We start from the raw sequence: 7106 nt of genomic DNA, 5'->3' as shown, positions 1-7106 counted from the left end.
GGGATCTTGGGCACGAACGCACATGCGCTTTGCGTGAATTTCAAGCCACCGGGTCTGGGATGCGAACCGTGGTCGACTATGTGAGAATCCAGCGACACAGCCATTACGCTAACTGCTGGTCCTCAGTGACATATAATCTTAAGGACAGTATTTTCTACAAATATTTTCCATAATGGTATATACCATATATTTATTTGAACCCTAGATCATATTATACATTTGATAAACATCTCAAAAATACTCATATTACAATCAAAATACTAAAACTAATAAATATACAATATATATAAATTATTTTCCATTAATAAAATGATCACTAACGTTGAAGTGATTTTTCTGTAAATTAGAATAACAAATTATTCCTTAGTTATAATTAAGATGCCTTTCTGCATTAATAAGACATTCAAGTCTTTACCTAGCCGCTCCGGGGGCATGGGCTCTCCCGCGCCCAGGGCCCAGAGAGAACATTTTTGAAAACAATAATTGGAGATAAGTTTGGGAAATCAAATGTTTAAAGCGTGATTACTAACTGGCATTTAAATATGACTTTGTAAACTTAAAAAAAATGAAAATAGCTAATTTAGAAATACCCCAAGTTTTTATCAGCCAGCAATGTTCAATTTCTATATATTTTATGGAAAACCATCAGTCCATATTAAAAAATAATATCACTGGGAACCAGCAGTTAGTGTAATGGCTATGTCGCTGGACTCCCACGTAGTCGACCGCGGTTTGCGTCCTGGACCCGGTGGCTTAAAACTCATGCCGGGCGCATGTGCGTGCGTGCCCAAGATCCCGAGAGGAGAATGGAGGAGAAGGGATTGCGGCGTGACCAACCCCCTTGGGGGGTTGATTTCTCGCTTTCTGTCTCTATGTCTCTCTCTGTCTGTCTGGCGAGCGGATGCACCCTATAGCAAAAATCTCTCCAAAAAAAAAAATAATAATAATATCACTCTGCTGCAAAACACTAACCTAGTTATTCGTTGGGTCAGATTGGATGTTTAGCTTTAGAAATTTATGATCATATCTACTCTGTAGTCCTTTCTCACCATGGGATGAATCTTTTCTAGAGAGAGCATGTTAGGGTCTGGCAGGTGACATGGTGGTTAAGGGCACTTGACTCCCACACGGCTGACTGAAGTTTGAGTCCCAGACCTGGTGTCCTGCTTTCTCACTTTCCCTCTCTCTCTCTCTCTGTCCTTCTCTGATGAAATTAAAAAAAATATATAAGTAAATAAAAGTAAAATAATTAAAACAATTAAAAAATCAAATTTTAAGAAAAACTAGAATTTTTTTATAATTATTAATCATTTGGTTAATAAAACAATAATGGTATGTCTGCTGTTACATTCTTATTTACTTTTTTTTTTTTTGGAGAGACTTTTTGCTATAGGGTGCGTGCGCTCACCAGAAAGAAACAGAGAGACAGAAAGCAAGAAATCACTCCCAGTGGGATGGCCATGCCGCAATCCCTTCTCCTCCATTCTCTTCTTGAGATCTTAGGCACGCACGCACATGTACCCGGCATGAATTTAAGCCACCGGGTCCGAGACTCGAACTGTGTTCAACTACATGGGAGTTCAGCGACATAGCCATTATTGCTAACTGCTAGTCCCCAACATTTTTGTTTACTTTTAAAGAGATTTTATTTATTTATTTATTTTTATTCATTTATTCACTCATTAATTTCATATAAAATAAAGAGAGAGGGACCAGCAGTGGCACATAATGACTATGTCGCTAGACTCCCATGCAGTTGACCACAGTTTGAGTCCTGGACCCGGTCGCTTAAACTCACGCCGGGCACATGTGCATGTGTGTCCAAGATCCCAAGAGGAGAATAGAGGAGAAGGGATTGAGGCGTGGCTATCTTCCCTGGGGGATTATTTCTCCCTGTCTTTCTCTCTGTCTTTCCAGTGAGTACATGCACCTTATAGTAAAAACCTCTCCAAAAAAAAAAAAAAGTAAGAAAATATAGAGAGAAAGTACCCTGGACAGGGTCTATCACACCATCAGAATTCACTCTACCCTAGTTTTCCATTCAGCTGGGCTCACAGGTGTAGCTGGGACCTGAGCCAGTGGGCTTCCTATAATCAGGGACTGTACAGTGTCATCTCACTGCCTGTGCTACGATATCTGGGCCTATTTATTTTTTTATGGTTGTTTTGAAGTATTCACATTCATGAGATCCACATATATTCTTACAGCCACGAAATGTGTCTATTTCTTTCAGCTGACTGACTTGAAGTTTGATGGCATAGGGTAATTTTATGACTTAAGCTCTACTAAATTTAAGTTGTGTGGATTATATTCTTATTTTAATGAAATATGTATGCTTTTGGTTAAGACGATATCAGTGCATTTTGTTCATCAGTATTTAAGATTACAATACTGGAATTGATTTTATTAATTCAGAATCATTTTCAGGGCAAGCAGATGGCAAAGTGGTTAAATCACTGAACTCCCATGTGGCCAACTGTGGTTTGGTTCCCAGACCTGGTGGCTTGAAAATCATGCCAGGAGTATTTGCATGCGTGCCCAAGATCCTGGGAGAAGAATTGAGGGAAAGGGAGTGTGGCATGGTCATCCCTCTTGGAGGGTGATCTCTCTCTCTCTCTTTCTTTCTCTCTCTCTCTGGCAAGTGCACGTGCCCTAAGGCAAAACCTCTAAAAAAAAAAAAAAAGACATCATTTTTATGTATGGAGCATAGATTTGACTTATTTTTCAAAATTTTTCACAAGCTTAGGATATAAAGCTTTCATTTTATTTTATTTTTTTGAAAAATGTGCCAGAGGGTGCATGTGCTTGCCAGAGAGAGACAGAAAGAAGATGGAGAGAGAGAAAGAAAGTGAGAGAGAAAGAGAGAGAGAGAAAACACCCCCATGGGGTTTGATCACACTGCAATCCCTTCTTCTCCATTGTTCCTACCTTTTGGGATCTGGAGGATGCACACACATGCACTCAGTGTTTTTGGTCACCCATGTAGGATTCAGCCCACTTGATCAGCAGACCATGAGCTGGCTCTATTTTGCAGCCCCTTTTACTCTATGCAATTTGAGAGCAACAACTTTCTTTATGTCTCAAATCTTATTATAATCTACTATTGAGCACATAGTAGTCTCATAATTAATGCGCACTACATAAATGAGTGAATCATACGAAACTCTATTATATAACGTTATATTTAAAAGATGCTGGTAGCTTGTATTAGGAATGTAAATTAGGGCGATGGTGTAGTGGCTACATTGCTGGACACCCAGATGTCTAACCGCAGTTGGAGTCCCAGACCTGGTGGCTCAAGACTCACACTGAGCACATGTGTGTTCATGCCCAAGGGCCCAGTAGGGGAATGGAGGAGGAGAAGGGATTTTGGTGTGGCCAACCCCCCCCAGGGGGTGATTTCTCACTTTCCCTCTCATCGTTTCTGTCTCTCTCTCTCTCAGGCAAGCACACGTACCCTAAGACAAAAAAAAAAATGCTAATAAGAAGTAATGTAAATTGTTAAGCTACACTATTTTTACATGCTGACTATATAACATACATGCAAAGTGACATTAAAGAAGCTAGATTATGGGGACTCATAGGTGGCGTGGTGGTTAAGGGTGCTGGATTCCCATATGGCCAACCACGGTTTGAGTCCTGGACCTGGAATCTTGCTTTCTCACTTTCCCTTTTTTTCTTTTTCTGGTCAAATTTTTAAAAAATAATAATAACAAATGGAATTAAATAAATACAAATAATTCTAAAACATGTTTTTTAAAAAAGGAAACAAAACAAAACAAAACAAAAACAAAGTTAGATTATGGACCAGCGGGTGCATGGAAGTTAAGGGAGATGAATCTCACATGGCCAACTGCATGGCTCAAATCTTGGACCCAAGAGCTTGAAACACATGCCAGGTTCATATACATGTGTGTTCAAAATCCTGAGAGGAGATGGAGAAGTGACTGTGGTATGGCCATCCCCCTAGGGGATTCTTTCTCTCCCTCTCTCCAGCAAGTGTAAGTGCCCTATAGCAAACAAACAAAAATAAAAAGAAGAAAAGAAAGAAAAAAAGAAAAGGAAAGGAAAGGAAAGGAAAGGAAAGGAAAGAAAAGAAAAGAAAAGAAAGGAAAAGGAAAAGAAAAGAAAAGAAAAGAAAAGAAAAGAAAAGAAAAGAAAAGAAAAGAAAAGAAAAGAAAAGAAAAGAAAAGAAAAGAAAAGAAAAGAAAAGAAAAGAAAAGAAAAGAAAAGAAAAGAAAAGAAAAAAAAGAAACTTAGATTATCTATTTTTGGCCTTTTCTTTTTCCCTTTGGCCAAATGGTCTTAATAATAATTTCCTAATAAGAATGTCAAAGCTAAATGACTTAACACATAAGAATCTGCATTATCCACTTTACAGCATATTATAGATACTTAATAAAAATGCTTTTAAAATTTTTCCTTTATTATTTGTACTTCAGATAATTTTTAAAGGCAGGTAAGAAATCTTACGTTCGATAATGATCCTCTGAAGGATATTAAATAGTGTTATTTTCAAATATTTGGCATAGAGAAGTAATGAATTTTGATCTTCTTTAAGTGACTCTCGCTGTCAGAGATGGAGGCAGAGATGAAGCAGTAGGAATGGCGAACGCAGATGGGTAGACTGGAGCCTTCAGGTCAGACAGAGCAAGAAGAGCAGCAGCTTCAAGGAGAAATTCCCATTAACATGTAAATCAGGCAGCCAACTTTTTGCACAAAGTCTTGGAATGAGATCAAAGCCTTTTATAGAAACTATTGATAAAGATTTATTTTTTTAATGAGAACTTTGAGCAATTTCATAGGAAACAATTAACGACTTAACAAAATTAGCCAGGGTTCTGAATCAAGAGGTAGATATTCCAGAGGGATATTTTGATACTTAGAGATGACCAACAGAACCTACAATAAGAATCCAGGTAGGCTAGAAGATAAGTTATTCCCTTAGCTACACTAAATGAAATTTTTATATTTCCAATGATTAATTTCTTTTTCCTGCAAAGTTTTCTTTGTTTAGCTTTGTTTATTTCTAAATCTATTCAGGAAGAAATATAGCTCTCACTTGGTTGTGATCTGTACGTATGAGGGTGATTCGTATTATCCCTATTGTTACCAACTATGATAATGCTAACATTGTCCAATGAACTATTCCACTACTGCAGTAATCCACCCTTATCTGCAGTTTCACTTTCCATGGTTTCAGTTACCAGCAGTCAACTGTAATCCAAAAATATTAAATGGAAAATTCCTGAAATGAACAATTCCTTAGTTTTATGTTGCATGCTGTCCTGTGTAATGTGATGAAATCTCACGTGTCCTGCTCAGTCACACCTGGACCAGAATTGTCCTTTGTCCAGCATGTCAATATTACATGAGCCATCCTTCTCTTCTCACAGACACCCAAGCATCATCTTTTATGGGTCATAAAACAGTGAGTATTTAGGGTTCGGTACTTCCTGGGGTTTGAGGCAACCACAAGGGTCATCGAACATATCTCTAGAAGAAAGCGGGGCCGACTATAGAATACCTTGTACTTCACCCACTCTAACAAAATACTCATAGAGAATAAATATCAACATAATCTTCCCCCCCCCCTCCCCACAAATAGGACTTTTTATTTGTCACTATTAAAAGTCTGAACTTTAAACAGATTCTTTGACTGGTGGTTCATATCCATCAGCTCATTCACCTTTGTCGCCCGTCTCATCCCCAGTAGCTTTTCCAGAGCTGCTATCTTCACCATGAAGTTCCATGAGTTTTCCCATTTCAAACTTGGGCTTCTTCAGTATTTTTGCTTTTCTGACAAAGACATCATGAAGAGGGTAGATGGACTGGCAAGCCTTTTCTATGTCTTTTTCAATGTTGTCTGGAATCAGTTTATTGATCACTTCTTTCAAGTCATTCGTCTGTACCTCCCGGGTCATGATTTCCATCATCTTCTGGATTTGGCGGACCTGCTGATGCTGGGCATGAGGTCTTCCGTATCTGATTGTAGTGATTTCTAGTAAACCCAACACAGAAGAGATGAAGCAAATAACCATCTGTAGTCTTGACATTGACATGAGCTTCGATCATAGTCAGCCATTTTTTGACCATGGAACACATTTTGTCATGGGCGAGATCCATGCCATGGAAGTTAGTGAGGCAGTTTTTGCCCTGAACATCCTCAGTAATCAGCTTGAATTTCCTAAACACGACTTCATCATTCTGCAGATCTGCCAGGCTCACTTCAAGCACACGGCCTTTAAGGCCATCAAACACAATTTTGGTTCCCTGAGTCCTGGTAAGTAGTGTTTTCCCAACATTTCTTATGTTGAACATAGCAGGTGCTTTCACATCATACCATTTTTTTTTTTTTTTTTTTTAGAAAATGGATCAACCACTTTCTTCTTGGCCACCTTTCTTTTTGCTGCCTTTCGTAAGGTGTTTATTTTTGCCAACTGCCATGGTGCTACTCAGAGAGCCCACTATCTACATAATCTTTTAAAGTAAGTTATCAGCTTAGTGTCAGCTATAGGTCAAGTTATGCATTAGAATAATTCAGTTCTATGTTGTTGTTGTTTTAAATAATCTCACTGTGTTGTTAGAGAATCCTATCGGTAAGAACAAATGAGAAATTTAACTACAAATTGTCCTTTGCCTGAAAAATTAGTTCCAGGTTTGGAGAGACCAGAAGAGTTTTAAATTTATAAAGACCTTCAAAATAAGTATACAAAAGTTGCTCAATTGATGAATATTTATTTAAATCAAAATAATTCACAAAAATTTTAAAATTAAAAATTGACAACATAAATATGACAACATTCAGGAAAATTGTTTTTATAATCTTTATTATGATTATAAATAGGATCATCATTTGTCATCATGGTAAAAACACACGACATTCCCTCTTAACACATTTTTAAGGATATGGCTGGGACCAGAAGATGGCATAAAGGTTACATTATTGGACTCCCATGTCCAGCAATGCTTGAATCCCCAATCTGGCAGATTAAAATTCATGCCAGGCATGTGTGTGTACCCAAAATCCTGAGAGAAGAATGGAGGCGAAGGGATTGCAGTGTGGGCATCTTGCCTGGGGGGTGATTTCTCGCTTTCTGTGTCTT

General features: G+C 38.1%; 1 pseudogene; it reads right to left on the bottom strand.

Annotated features, from left to right (window-relative positions):
* Positions 1 to 5642: 5642 nt before the first annotated feature.
* On the bottom strand, positions 5643 to 6447 carry LOC102486389 (40S ribosomal protein S3a pseudogene; annotated as a pseudogene).
* Between the last annotated feature and the right edge of the window lie 659 nt (positions 6448 to 7106).

This window comes from Tupaia chinensis, unplaced genomic scaffold (genome assembly GCF_000334495.1).
Source record: "Tupaia chinensis unplaced genomic scaffold, TupChi_1.0 Scaffold000702_1, whole genome shotgun sequence".
Taxonomy (NCBI): Eukaryota; Metazoa; Chordata; class Mammalia; order Scandentia; family Tupaiidae; genus Tupaia; species Tupaia belangeri.
Note: the sequence above shows the minus strand (reverse complement) of the source record. Positions and strands in the feature narration are given on the sequence as shown.